This window comes from Apis cerana, linkage group LG6 (genome assembly GCF_029169275.1).
Source record: "Apis cerana isolate GH-2021 linkage group LG6, AcerK_1.0, whole genome shotgun sequence".
Classification (NCBI taxonomy): domain Eukaryota; kingdom Metazoa; phylum Arthropoda; class Insecta; order Hymenoptera; family Apidae; genus Apis; species Apis cerana.
Window position 1 is genome coordinate 5,165,401 of NC_083857.1, and position 16,058 is coordinate 5,181,458.

General features: G+C 36.3%; 1 protein-coding gene and 1 long non-coding RNA gene across 16 annotated transcripts in view; one reads left to right on the forward strand and one right to left on the reverse strand.

Moving 5' to 3' along the window:
• Positions 1–16,058, reverse strand: part of LOC107998282 (fibrillin-2) — a 152,549-nt gene that overhangs the window by 90,020 nt on the left and 46,471 nt on the right. The window lies entirely within an intron of this gene.
• LOC107998285 (uncharacterized) overlaps positions 1–16,058 on the forward strand; it is a 69,195-nt gene that overhangs the window by 12,034 nt on the left and 41,103 nt on the right. The window lies entirely within an intron of this gene.

A 16,058-nucleotide genomic window follows, 5' to 3' on the forward strand; every position in this document is an offset into this window, starting at 1 on the left:
TTGTGTAAATTTAATGAATTTCCACAAAAGGAAATATTCATGTTTCGAAATTTGCAAATTTTCCTCGTTAACGAATAATTACAATTAATTTAAAAAATTCGATTATTACATTGTAAACGAATTAGAAGGGTGCAATTATTATTTTCAATTCAACTTGGCAGAATCATTACTCGAAATGGGAAAAGCGAGTTTTTTGCGATATTTCATAGGTTTGGAACAAAGAGTGGTCAGAGTACACTGAAAATTTAATCTCGGCCAGGTATTGGTCGAGCGTGGAAATTAACTCTGCGATTGGTCACCACCCAATCTCGGTTTATAGGAGCAAAAACTAAAATTTAGTTGACCAACGTTTTTTCAACGCGGTAACAAAACTTTTATAATTTAACTTAGATTCTACATCGTTCGTTTCTTATTCGTTGTAAGATTCACCATATAGGATTATTATAATCATTTCGTTTCATTATTTACTTTTGATTGGTCAAAATTTTCCTTTCTCACAAATGATCTTTGAGGTAATACATTTCGTCTCTTCTGTATCTTCTTCCAACAGACATTCAAGATTATCTTCTATTATAAAGAATTCGAATCTAATCTGTCCAATCATTATTCGAATGTTAAATACTTCTAATCATACTTCAATTTTCTTAATTCCTATCATGCTCGACGAATAAGCCTCTTACATACCAATTTCTTTTGTTTTGGCTCTTCAAAACTATCTCACAAATATGAATAGAAGAAAATATCGACTATTAATTTCCCATAATAAGCGCCTTATTATCATTATTTTCGTCGTAACGAATCTCATTGCGCGATAAATTTAAATATCAAAGAAGCTCGACGTATGAAATGTGAGAAAAAAGGCAGGAACAATTTCACGGTTATAAAATTGCTGGTAGTTTCCGTAGTCGAAGGGCAACATTCCTAATCGGCTCGCCGCGAGGAATCTCGTGGCGAGTTACGAGCCACGAGGACCGAGGTCATGTTCGCCAACGATGGCCAGAACGAAACCAACCTTCGGAGTCGTAACGACTTTCGTTCTGCATGCTGCATTGCTGATTCGGATAAAAGGATAACACCTCGATCCTTACCGTAAAAAAACCTTTCGTTCGATAACCTTTCTTTTCGGCCAGTGCGCTACTCGCCAGTTTCTAGGGAATTTTTTTTTACCGCTCGATCGATCAGTAAGTTTTCTACGTTTTTGACAGAGATTTCGACAATATGGCGAAATCGGGGAGACCATCGTTTCAATCGTAAATAGGGGAAAAATTGTTAGTAAAGTTAAAAGATTTTCGCGTGATTGAATTTGTGAGAGACATTTATCGTGCGTTTATGGGAAATTTTATAAGAAGTAATAACGATATAAGTAAAATAATTAAAATCAAAACTGTTTCTATCCTCCTCGACGAACTAATAATACCTGTATCAGAATCAGTTTCAAAATTCCTCTCCGATATTCGTACGAGGAATATCCAGCGAGCAATAATGGCACAAACGCTTATTACAATTCTATTACACAACGAGAATTTCATAAGTGGGAAGGGAGGAATACGACGAATCCTCGTGTACAAAATGTTAGAACATTTCCACGTCTCGGATAGAGAGGAAGGAAGTTTCCGTTTGAAGCATCATCCAGATGGAGAAGGTCTGTCGTTTAATTAATACCTGAACGTTTACATTCCGTAATTAATATCAAGACGCTCTAGAAGGTGCACGGTCAATTCTCTATTCACCGATATTCCTCAAAGGGCCGGGTGGAAACGTAACCAAACGATGGCGTGTTAATTAAATGAATAGGGCGGCACGATTTGAAAGGGATGAGAGCTGACGATCCAATTGTAGGCATTGACCGGTCTCTGGTATCGTAATACTATGATTAGGAATGGATCTAGCCAAGTTGTGAATCCCAGTCGCGTTTGTGCGCGATTCAATTGATAAGGAAGAGAATTCTAGCCGAGTTGTGAGTGTCCTGGTCACGCTTGCGAGCGACGAATGATTAATTAGTTGTTGGAAAAGAGAAGAAGAATAGGACCAGTTAAATATTCTCTTTTATCTCCGTTGGTTGAGAGAAAGGAGTTAAAGAGAATAATAAATTTTATTAGTTAAAAGTGTCTTTTTAATAAATACATCGAGAAATGGACATGAAAGTCGTTCGTTCGTATTCATTATGTATCCCAATAAACACGCGTGACAGTTCAGGAAAGGAAACGTATGGAATAATCGATTATTGATAGATTGTGACACGTATGAAATTACTTCCACGAGTTGTAGAGACATCATAACTTGATATAACATTTATGGAGATTGGCCCGAATTCAACTTATAGAGGTAAAATTATAACAGTTGAACTCGTTGCAAATAAATTGAAGTGAGTTTATATTTCGATTTATTAGATGTTTTTGTCCCAACAATTACAATTTTGCGTGAAACAAAATCTTCGTAATAATAAAAGTTTATTCCAAAATACGAGTTGAATTCAAATAAAACTGTTTGCAACTTTCGTAAATTATTATTCTCTAATTGAAACGAGGATATATAAGAATAACGATCAAAGTTCTGGAAAATAGTGAAACATTTCCAATTTAGGAAAGCACCTTCAACTTTAGACAGTTGCCACAAACACTCTCGTCTGGAACGGTTCGATGAATTAATTCGTCAACGGGCAAAGATCCAAATGATTTTCGAGGCGTTGCTCGTGGACACGTATACTCGAATCGAAATAATTAACCGACCGTATGGCATTGTATCAAATAAGTGGTTTGGGCGGGTCCAAAAGCCAGCCAGCTCGGCATTAACCGCAAAATTTATGCTATGTCGATAACGACCGGTTAGAATTTTAAACAGGTCATTGTGCGCCATTGAATTTTACATTGTCTTTTGAACGATCAAATTATGTATTTCACGGTTATCGATGAGATAAATAGAAGTTATGATAGGTTTTTAAATTTTACATTACTATTTGAAAGTAAAAAAAAAAATCTGATGCTATATAAGTTTTTATTGCGAATTTAAAAATGGGCGAAAAAATATAATTTCTAAATAAAAATATTCGTACATGTAATATCTATATTTTTAATTTAACATAAAGTCGTATTCGCAGTTTTTACTTGTTAGAATCGTTTGCTTATAGAGTGAATTTGTTTTAAAGCAAATTAAACAAATTTAGAATAATCGAGAGTACAATATTTTCTCAAACAGGATTTATAAATATTTTCGAAAATTTTGGAAGGATGCTTTTCTTGCAATTATCCTACATATACACTGCAGAGTAAAAGTAAAGTATCTCTGAAGCTAAATGTAAAGTATCTCCACGAATAACAAGGTAAAATTAGAAACGCTGCGCGTCCATTCTAATTAACAAAATGCACTAACGAGATGCTTCAAAACGTAGAAATAATAGACATAATTTTGTTAATTTTTAAGATGAGCTCTGGAGAAAAACTAGGTAGAAAATTTTCCATCTCTGGATCTCGGTTAAACGTTGCAAACTACTTATAAGTTGTGGAATTACGGCTCGGTGTTTACAATATTCAAAAAGATGTCCCATTTTCAAGATTTTTCCTTTCAAAAAACGTGATACAACGAACTTACGATCAGCCTGGTCTAATTACATTACATGAATTTTTTCTCCTCGAGAATAATTGTTTGTATAAAATTGAATTTTGATTGAAATTTTCAACCACCACGCAATATCATTTCGCAGTTTTTTAATCTTAAAAAATCCAACTTTCGTGCATAAAAAAAAAATTGGAAATTTCGAAGAATTCACATTCTTCTTCACGATGAACATTTCGAAAGAGCTATAGAAAACGCTCCAAATATTTTCCAATGGATAAAAATTCTCGTGCACCCGATACTTTCGTAATTAATAAGTTAATTAAAACAGATTTTTCGAACAGAAATACATAAATATTATCGAATTTTACGAATTTTCTTCTTCCAAATCTATTAAACGACACATACCATTCATCGAATCAAGCATAACAACGTACGTATCCCCCCCAATTACCACAAAATTACTTCGATTTTCACTCTTCTCCCATGTAATAGAGAATAAAAAATAAACAAAATAAAATCCATTCATAGTTTGAGCGAAAGAGAAATGCGCGACTACAAAAGATTGGTGACGCGAGCAGTAAAAGCCCATTCGATTCTTTGATCGTTTCCACGCGCGGGCACGTGGTGTCGCGAGACCGTGGCAAAATTGCTTGTTCCCTCGTTCGAAAAAATCAACAGAATCGGAGGAAAGGTTGACGGGCGGGGCTCTGAACGAAAAGAAAGAAAAGAGAGACAGGAAAAAGAGGAGGAAACGTCGAAAGAGGGGGGCGTTTAGCGTTAATTTGTTCACCCCCGCAAATTCTCGCGGCCAAACACCGTGCACGAGCTGCACAACGCAGCTTGGAAAACAAACAAACGATCGCGAGCCTTTTATGGAAGCAATCTGCGCGAACCCGAGACCCATTTACTTAATGCAGCCTGCCTGCCCCGTGGTGACTCTCTAATTAATGTCACCCGAGATCTCCCTTCCAAAAGGCGCTGCTGGCCGGCTTTATATATCAGATCCAGAGGAATGTTGCCTCGTCTTCTGCAATTGGAATGCGAAAACGATAAGCGTTTACGTAGTAGAAATTCATTGTACTTATCTGAGATAGTTTCCGGCCGAGTGCTCTCTGTCGGGATTCGTTATTTCTCCTCCCTTTCTCACGTTTCGTCCCGATAGGTGGCAAGGTTGACGAGGGAAGGAGGGATTTAAAAGGAGATTTAAGAGGAGAGGGTGGTTTCGCGATTTTTTGACTCGTCATATTTTATAGGATGAGAGAATTCTTTCTTCTTCGAATCGTTCGCGCGAAAGTTGAGATCTAATTCAAAGCAAACTCAAATTTTTGATATTATGAGCAATCAGAATCCTCTGAAAATATATTCCAGGAATATCTTGACGTATATAATTTATGGTTGAATTATTGCAAGAATTTTTTTTCTTTCCAATTTCATCAACTTAATAAATACGTCCGCCTTGAAATTTCTCACATATCGCATATCGATCTTCTCGAGCTGTTTCCCTCTCGATCGATAGGTATGTCGCTCTAAATACGCGCGAGCAACGCTTTATTAAGTCTCGCCTCGTTTTAACGACAGCCATTTCGCTCCACTCCTATGTTTCTCCCGCTGGAATATTTTACGATCGAAGGGAGGAGGAGCTAACCGTTGTCACAGTTTCTAAGATTTACGTATTGTTACGCGTGTAGCCTGTTTCTGCTGGCTTCCGACCATAAGCTCGCCACTGGATCGCGGAATCTGGAGGAATCGTAGAGAGAGCGTTGCTCTTTTTACGAATTTCTATTCGCTCAAAATATTTTACTATCTTGTGATAAAGTTGTTCTTTCTCATCATCTTGGATGAGAGGTTAATTAATAGAAAGTTTCTTAATCTTTGGTTTTTCGAGGATAAATTTATATCTTTCGTTTAAGATTATCGTAGGGATTTTTTCGAATAAGAATCAATCGAATTACGACTTTAGATCGGAGTTGTTTAAAGTTGACGATGATTATTAAGATTCGGTCTGTATACGTTTTAACTTTTCCTTGATTAATATTCTGGGGATATGTTAATTTTGTTGAGTTTTAATTTTCAATTTCAGAGGAGGTAAAAAAGAAAGAATTAATTTTTAAAATATTAAAATTATTCCTTTCCAGAGGAGGAAAAAGATACAATGTTTCTTAATATCTTCTTAACTATATAAAGTTGAATTTAATGGGAAACTTAAGATGCCTGTAAAGTACGCAAGATTCTTCGTTGCAAGAAAGTTAGCGTAATACTTATAATTCTATTATCTGGAGGAAATAAAGAATTAATTATATCGTGTTACCGATATAATATATTATTACTAAAATATTAATAAACTGTTGAAAAAGCATATTAAAACAAAATCTCTAAACACTCTATATCTTTCAAATAGAATATTCATTTATTATAAAATCTTGAAAAAATTCATTCAGACGGGAATTGTACGAGATAAATATTCAGTTTAATCAGATCTCGTTTCGCGCAATTGATAAAATTACTGAATTTAAATGCGATCGATTTAATAAATTTTTCCAAAAGGCAGGAATGTTCAACGAAACGAACAATCCGCTGTTTGTATTAAAGCAAATCGGATGAATCGATGATTCGATACCGAAATAATGCGGCTTTCCGTTAATATTGGCGCAAGGGTGGCTAAACTCACTTCTGACACTTGTGGCTTTCACTCGTTGCAACAGTTATCTCTTAACTTTGAAAATTTCCAAAGGAACGGGTCATCGTTCCTGGAAAGAAAAACAGAGGGAGATTTAACGTTTCGTTTCTTCGTAGAAGAAGAGTAATAGAAGTAAATAACACGCGATGCAGATCTTCTTCTTACGTATCTTTTCGAGAGAAAAATTCAAATGATTTCGAAAGATTTTCCAATTATATTTATTAGTTATTATCAATTTGTATCATACGTTTAAAATTTTATCACCAAGAAATCTCACTTATTGACATAAGGGTTAACGAGGCGCAACTGAATCTCCAATAACTTCAATGGAACAAATCAAAGCGATTAATCGTGCATTTGTATACATATAAAGTTAGCCTCTTGTCCGACTTAAATCATCGAACACTTAACACGTACTATTTCACCATGTTAAATGAAAATATTTGTAATATCAACGTTAATTAACCACACCTTATATAAATCCACTTAAGAAGAAATATAACCACATTGCGGAAATTTAATAAAAATATAACTCATCTCGTGTAAGAAAAGTAGAAGAAAAGAAAAGAAATACTAAAAATTCCTACACAAATTCAATCGACCATTATAAACTTTAAAATTAGTAACGAAACTAATTCTCGAGGGGGTGGAAACACGCGCGCAAGACGTCCAGACTCGCACACTCGTAACGAAACTTTGCTCGTCCCATTTCTGACGCCGATCGATCCCCTTGAATACGATACAGGCTTTTCGCGAGATTAACGCCGAGATAAATCCCATCGAAGCATTAGAATCTCTCCTCCTCGGAGAAAGCGTTAAACGCGGTGGCGCGAACACGCGAGCGGTTGTTGGAAAAGCGATTGGTGGTAAAGTGAGTCATCTCCCCGGAGGCGTTCCAAGATGCGTTACATAAAGATTACATGGGATACACTCCGGTTCGACTGACACCGCCGCAATTTACATAGATCGATAAGTTGAGATTACTTACGCTGGATGCGTCGCAGCGACCCACTGACGTCTACGCTTTATGCCCTCCCCGCTTTCCAGTTAACTCGATAAACTCCTCGAGGTCCTCGTCGAACAACTCGCGAAGCGTTATTAATTCAAATTTAAACACGGAGAAACGAATCGGTTAAATTTGGAGCGAGGAAAAATTACGTACGAATAGAGGATGGTGATGAAGTTGAGGTAAAAAGGGATAGATGAGTAATAAATGTGGGAAAATGTCTATCGATTGAGTCAGTTATTATAATAATTAGGTTGTTATAGTTGAGCAGATAAGAGTGGCGCAAAATGGCACGTGTTGGAAAATGTTGACAAGTATTTCGCGTGAAAAACCAATGGATAGTCTTATTATAGAGCATTACAGGGCATTAGCCTTCATAACGTCCGTTTCCATGAAACTTTCCCCGTTAAAACTTTATCGTCTCATTCGGCATCGACGCGGGGATCGCGTTTCTCATTCCGTCATGCTGAAACTGGTTCCCTCTCCATCCAACTCGAATCCACTTTAACATCGGTGCAGTCCATTTTCCCTGTGGCTGTGTCGCCGCTTTTCCTCCCAAAGATGTTTAAACGATCTTCCAAAACGATTCGCATTCGGGGAAATGGACAATCTAAAAACGTTTCGTTTTAACTCGCGAGACAATGGAATACGTTTAACAACGATGTCGAGTGATATTCCTAAGGAAAAGAAACGCATTGTCGATCAAAATATCAAAATATCCTCCTCATCCAATTACACGCCAAATATCATCATCATAAATAGCGATGTATCAACTGTGTAAGTCGGAAAGTGAAATTCAAATTCGAAAGATTCGATCGAGTTCTTCTCGGAAATCTATTATCCACATCCAGTTATTTTTAAGATTATATAATGGATCTGCTAATTGATGTTACTAATGGATTTGCTAACAGAAAATGGAACACTTTCTCCTCTTCCTTTCCTTCCCTTTATTAATAATAAATAGATTACATTATTTACTTCTCGATCAACAGAATTTCCTGAAAATTAAATATTTTACAATAATTTTCTTCTCCGATGCCGATCGAGTTGTTTAAACTGTTCCGATATCGAAAACTACGTTATTAATCGTAAACTTTCTCCGGGAAAGAAAATTCACAATTCCAAACGGAATAAACTCTCTCTCTCTCTCTCTCAAATAATAATCACTTCTCGAACAACAACAAGTTTATTGCGATTAATAAATCGTTTCCAGGAATAATATTCGACCGTAACAAACGGATACGAGCAACAATTACGACGATATATACGTTTCACAAGCGAGCGATAAGCCAGCCTGCTTTGACAGAGTCAGGGAAAATTTACGATGCAAGTACGGGATTATAAGCGTCTCGTTTCAAGGTTGCTCCGAAGAAATATCTCAAAGCCATTGTGCGCGATACCGCACGACGTGGAACGTCCACTCTCTTGTCACGAGTGGTGCGCATTTTTATTTGCTCCACATTGCCGAATACAGGATAGGAAGGTAACCGAAACTGGTAACCCTTGCTCGGGCGACAGATGCGCGAAACGACTATCGGGGAGGTTCTTTCGAAAATGCAACCTCTTGAATCAATTACTTGGCGGTAAGTTTGGTGGGGGATGAATATCGTTGTGGATGTTAAAGATATGGTATTGTAGGATTGTATTGTAGGATGGAATTTTGGAAATCTCGTTTGTCGATTTGTAATTGAAGGTTTTATGAAAAAAAAGAAATAGAAAGAAAGAAAGATCTTGTACAGAATGCACGGATAAATTATTTTCGACGTTTAAAGACGCGGGAATAACGAGGAAAATGTTATTTATTGATGAAGGCAACGCTGGAACATTGTGTATTTACCAAAGTATCGTCGAATCGTGCAATAAATGAAATGCGAAATTTCAATTGGATAAAACGTATTAAATTTCTGTAGCATTAAAGCTTGGCGAAATTAATCAATTCCACCGACACGGCCAGAAAAGTGTCCTGATAACATTCGTGGATCATCCGAGAGAAATAAATTCCAAACAAATCCTTTGCAAAATAGAAGGGGCACGGTTTTTAAAAATCGTTTAAAAAGATTTTGATCGAAGAATTAAAAGATCGAATATCAAGTATAATGCAAATAATAATAACGAAAAATAAAATAATTTTCTCGAATTATTAGACATCCGTGTGCCCTCACGTTTGGATCTAATCAACAGCTTTTATCGAACGAAAAAAAAAGAGAAAAAGAGAAAAGAATAAAAAGAAAAAGCTCGGCAATATCGATGGAAAAAGGAAAACGCGAATTGAAAAATTCTTTTCCAACGCGCTGTTACATCTCGCAGAAACGATATCCGCATATTCCGCGAATAAAATGTTTATATTTTCGACTATTTCGTATCCATCTTTTTTCCGCCATCCGATATATCCATTTTCGTTGCATCTCGATGCTTTTTATTACGATTCGATTCGATGAACAGATTTTTAAACGTTCTCGAAATCGTAAAATTATATATCGCCTGCTGTGAAATTATAATATTCGCCTGTGATATATCCACGACGGGCACAATTTGCATACATTATTTAACGGGATTCTCTGTGCCGCCAATCAGGAGTTGATTGGCTCGTGCAATTTGTCCTTTATATATCCGGAACACGATCTCTCCCCTTTCCTTCCATTTTTTTTCCAGAACCGCGCGATTACACGGTTATTCGTCCACGTAAAATCGGTATTTCTCGTCTATATACAGGGTGTCTCGTTATCCAAGGGATTAACGTCTTCAGGATACATTCGGAAGGGTTGAATAATGTAAGCAAAGATTTCGCCATTTTTCTATAAATCTGTCTATTATTGTAAATGAGATGTTGGTCGTTTTCAAATTATTTCATCATTTCTTCGTTTAATTATACAAGGTAAATTAAAATAAAAATGAATAATAATTATTAGAATTTGTATAGAATTTATTCGTTTGACATTAATCTCGATTAATAAATATCTCAACGATCTCTTTTTCACATACGTGGATGTTTGAGAATTTTTAAATCGACATTTTATAAATATATCTATAGTTACAAATGTCGAAGGATTTATACGCGGAAGTGGAAACAGTTTTTTTTTTTTTTTCTTTCTTTAGAACGGAGGATTTAGCAAGAAAGATTATACAGATAACCCGAATAGATGAATTACCGGGGCGATCTGAAAGATCCGAGTTTCAATTCCGGTCCAGCAACTCCGTTTATCAGCTCTATCTCTTTCTAGAATGGATTCAACACATCATAGTTTCTGAACTGCAACAAATCAAAATACAATTTCTCCCCATTTGATTTCGGCGAAAAATAATGTTTACAATTATTCTCTCGTCGACGCGTGATCAATTTTTTCGTATCATCGTTAATAGCCAATATTATCGTCCTAATTTCCTTCAAAATATTATACAAATCTTTAAATAGTAATCGAAACTATAAATCGTGTAATTTATTGCGTGATATAAAGATATAAACTCCTTAATGTCACACCGCTTAGTCGGCATATCGCTTCCATCTCGAATAGAAAATTTAATCGACACGATAACCCTTGTAATTTTTAACAACGCGCGATTAAAATAAAAAAATTATGATATCTGTTATCGAACGGAATAATCCACGGTCCATCGATGTATAATTAAACAATAATTAAATAATTAACACATGATACTTCTTTGCACACTCAAAAACAAACTGAAAAAATCGAAATAGAAATCAAGCTTCGTTAAAAATATTCTACACAGCAGCCTTGTTTAACGTGTAAATACATATATATATTTGCCAATGAAATCACTCGGTGATCGCTTTTACAACACCCTATATACACACGCAAAACGAGCAATCGTTTGTTCATCCAGCATTCATTATCGTCGATTGAGCCTATCCAACCTGCCGTATCACGTTAGACAGAGATCGTCGAGGTTTAAAAGCTGTTTCGTTTCATCCTCGCTCGTCCGTCTCGTCGTTGGGAAAATCTGTGTGCCGTTTCGTCGTACGAAAACTCGAGTGGTTGTGCATACGTTTGAACAAGGGGAGAGACACGCGGAAGATTGTGCACGCGCGAAAAGGGCAGCCGCCAGGATTTTTCTCTTTCTTTTCTTCCTTCTCCCCTCCACATTACCTTTTATATTCCTCGGCACGTTTTGTACTTCTGTATCCTCCTTGACGCTGCTTCTCTCTCTCTCATTCTTCTAAATAGTTTTGTTTCTCCCCTGCGTCGTCATAATAGCCACTCGTGTATTCTGAATCTTCCCTCTCGACCATTTTACATTCTGCTCGCTTTCTTCTGTTTCAACTACGTATACTTAATACACCTTTCTCCCTCTTTCCTTGCGTTTTGTGACTCTTTTTATTTCATCGTGTACGAGATCATACGAGAGATCACATTCGTTATATTTTATCGAGGATATGTCGTGTCTTGGATTTATTAGTCGGATAAAGTTGTGCTCTCGTTTAAAATTTTCCCTCGATGATAGATGATAGATTGTTTCGTGGAGCGAGTTTTAGTTAAGACATCTTGTGGCTTGCAAACGGATGAGGATCTCAAATCTGTTCAATTTAAGTAGCAAATTTAAAGAAAGGAGTACGTTATTCGCGCAAAAGACTATTTTATATTATTTTTAAGTAGGAAGGAACAATCGTAAGTTCGCTTTAGAACCGCGTTTCCTCGAATCTTTCTATCCCTTTGTGCTTCTTCTGCTCTCGAAAAGCTGTAAGCGCGGCATAACTTTCCTCCCTCCTCGGCTATTTGCCCAACCTTTGTACTTACGCTCTTCTTTAAACCTCGGTTCAGCTTCTTTTAGGTAACTTGGACGCTCCGTTATTATTCACCTCGTTTCTATTCACCTCCCCTCCTTTCTCCCACGAAAATTACCACTTTCTCCCTTCTTCCAATTCTTCCCTTTTCACCCAATTCGCTTCCTTCGAATATCGAGTATTGTTCCTTCCGATCGAGCCTCGCGTTCAAATATTTGCCTCGATCAGCGGAATCGTGAAATTACCCTCTCATATTCGACATTTGCATAATGACCATACAGTCGTATTTCCCGATATTCGATAAGATGGACGAAGAGGAAATCCAAAATTGCAATCCTTTAGCGCTTGATCGATACGTTTCGCGAGGGAAGAAAGGAAAATAATAAATGCTGTCGGGTTGATACGAATAACAAAATAGATCGAGCTCAATTTCAACAAGCATAATCTAGTTTTGAACAAGAACTTTAATAAGAGAACTTTAAGGGAAGAAATAGTGAATTTGCAATTAGAAAATAAAAACTTGTGATCTTATTTACCTTCTTATCGTCTCGAGCACGGTGAAAATAAATTCATACGTATATATATATATATGGGATAGGTATTGGAAATACTCGGGGAAAGTAGCAGCAAATCGAAAACGGCCGGAAGTATTTGCATACGGTGGAAAATTCGAAAGAAGCTCGGGGAATTCCGGGCGTCGCAACGGGACGGTTTAAAGTTTCGAAATTGGAAATTGGAAACTTTACGTCGTTGGCCAATGGCGTGTATATGTAGGTCGCTTAAAGGGACCGCTTTTCATTCGTCACTTCCTATCGTTCTTCCGCCCGACACGATCACCGCCGCCTTGAAATTTACGCGAAAAAACCCTTCCCACCGACTCCTTTCCCCAATTCAATTGTCCGAATCCGGGTTGAAGAGCTGGGATTCGTTTCCCTCCCTCGCTCGAATCCATCGAATTCTCTTCCATAGAAAACAGAGGTAAATACGTTTCATTTTTTACTTCCATCCTTATTCTTTTTCTTTCTAGAAGAACAAGAATATTTGGATGGATTGTTCGAACGGAAAATTCAAGAGAATCACATCCTTCCTATCCAAAAAAGCGCGGAACGCAGGTTAATTTTCGGTTATCCTCCCTTCCCTCCTTTCCTTTTTCACTAATGCATCGCGATTATTAGAGGCCGTTCCTTTGTGATCGGCGAATTATCGTGGTAGCCGCATAGCGAAACGCTTTTCCGGTTCATTATCATGGGGATCTATTATTATGAAGCGGAACGAGGCCGCCGGGTGAAGCATTGCGCCCATGCCGATAACAATCGATTCGCGAGAAATATTAGAATTGATTTGGACGTCGATTTACCCGACAACAATAGCCAGAACGTGCACCACCGCCGGCACGGCTCGTTAAGCCTTCCTCTTTGCGCGCGGATCCCAAGCCTCTGTAACACGCGCCGTATATATTTATATATATATATAAAGCCTTTTAGGATTGTTGCAGATCTTGTATAATGAACCGAGGGAAGAGAGCTCGGGTGTCTCTCCTCTTTCTTTATCGTTATTCATCTTGTTCGGGCGCGTGTGTGCGCGTGTCGTGTTTCGTCTCGAGAGAAGAACACGCGGGTTTGGTTTATGGCACGGACGCATAAGGGGAATGCTATTTTTGACGAAATAATGAGAAATGTTATGTCAGGTCAAAACTGTCGGATTGATTAGTCGTTCATTTCTTGAACCGCGGAATGGTGCTTATTTATTGTTATCTCTGTATATAAATGTACTGTTTAATTTCTATTTGGAAAGATCACGTTATCGGTGACCCAGTCTCGGGTGTAAGTGTAATCACGTTTCATCACTCTCCGAGGAAAATGTTGTATAAATGATAATAATAATTTATCCACGAATAATTGTAATAATAATAAAATCTTTTTCCAGAAGGAGAAAATTATATTTGGCCCGGTGAGATGAAGAATTTCGAAGGAAATTGATTTTATTTTAATTTGTTCGATTTTGAAAATTTAAAAAAAAAAAGAAGGGAAAAATAATCCAAGTTTTATATTCTTATAACATCTTTAAGAATGATTTTCTAAAAGCGTCTATATGCGTTCAAGAATCCATTAACTTTTGACAAAAGATTGTCGTAAAAATTATCACAAATCAGGGAACTTAATAAGATATGTTCGTTTGAAATGATGTAAGATTCATTCTTTTAAATTAAAAGGCGAATCATTATAGACATTGTTCGTGGAAAAAAATAAATTTTCTGCGAGCCATTGTAAGCACACCTGACACTTGTATCCTCGGTAGCGAGAGGCATGTCGTAAACATTGGACACGGTACTAAAATGTGAATACCGCTACTTTTCGTAGCCATGTTTAATCAAACTTCGTTAAAACAACTTGTCGAAAAGCCACAAGCCTCGCCAATTTTAAAGAAGAGCTTGAAACATGTTTCTTAAGAGTATTATTTCAAGTAAATGCCTCGTCTTCGAAACGAGTAGCGTATAAACGACGTCTGCGGGCATATACGAGATCTGACAATGAAATTACTGTGTAATTTATTAATGAACGTTATTGTATTTACTCTCAAAATATCCCCCTTAGAAAGCTATAATCATCTTCCACGTTCGAAACAATTTTGAAAATAATTTCCCTTTTTTATTTAAATAATAGATTTTCACTTCATCATCGGATCTCCTGTTATCGTTTGACGTAATAAATGTTAATCGCGCGATGCGAAAACATGCTCCACCATCTGTCCCCACGTTTCCACGATTTTTCAAACGCTTTCAAGTGAAAGTTAGAAGGAAAGAAGAAAAATATTTTAAAGAAAAAAAATCAATTAATTCGAGATTATAAAAATTATTATATTGAAAAGTAGCAAAAATTCGTAAATCCACAAGTCTGTCTACAATCAGATAACAACAATAATTACTTTTCTGGATCAATTTTCTTGGCTGGAATTTGAAAAGAAACGCAAGTTACGATTAATTTATCACGATAAAAATATCCATGTCCCTGCAAATAAAGTATGTTTTATTTGTACCAATATTTTCTGCGAGGATCTGATACTTGATAAGTGGAAGCCAACGTACAATGCAACCTGTTCTGGTCAACTTGATGCTCCTTTGTAGCTTATGCAGGCATTGTATACGTGCCTGGTCAATGGTCGTTCCGATTAATTAGCGCTCTAATTTACACGACGCGCGATATCGTACGGTACATGGATCGAATTCGTGTTTCCTTGTATCATGAACGTAGCAGAGGGTCGGTTCAATTTAATTCAAAATTAGGAAAAAGAGAAGGAAGAGAAGTTAATAACGAGATTATCCATTTTTTCCTTCTTCCTCTCGTTCGTCTTCTTTTTCTTTCTTTTTTTCAATTAAGAGAAATGGAACATTGAAATTTCTTAAAAATTCTATTAAAACGAGTTATGTTTTCGAGATAGAGTTAAATAATTGGAATAATTTGGAGTTTTTAGATTTTATAACATTTATAACAATTAACAGTGAATTGTCTAATTTAGAAATGTTTTTCATCCTAGATCCTGATGCTCATTTATATAAATACATATTATATAAATATTTCAAATTCTGTTTCAATGAAAAATAGAATTGTGACGATCCTTCGACGATGAAAATAAAAAGAGGAAGACAAAATAATTGTATTCTTTTATTATTCCATTATTGCTTGGCAAAATCAAATAATTGTAAAAATAATGAAATTTCGTAACGAAAACTCGAAATTTCTCCCACATTGTTCGACGTATATTTATATCTGTCACACAGATTCTACGAAGAAAACAATCGTGCTAGTTTACATCTGAAAAATGTCATCCTGCTTGTTGACGCGAATATTTCTACGCGGAATTCAAGCGGAACATTTAGAATCAAAGCAATATGTTGCTTTCTCCTGTTTCGCACATCTCATGTAACAATTTTACAGTCCAACGTGAAATTTCTGCAAAAGGAAAAAAGGTAAATGCTATAGCAAAAGACAAATATGGATGGAAAATACAAAGAAGCCTTCGAAAGAAAGTCTTTTTAACCGCGTTTAATTCTATTAAATTCGTAAAAACTATTACATTTT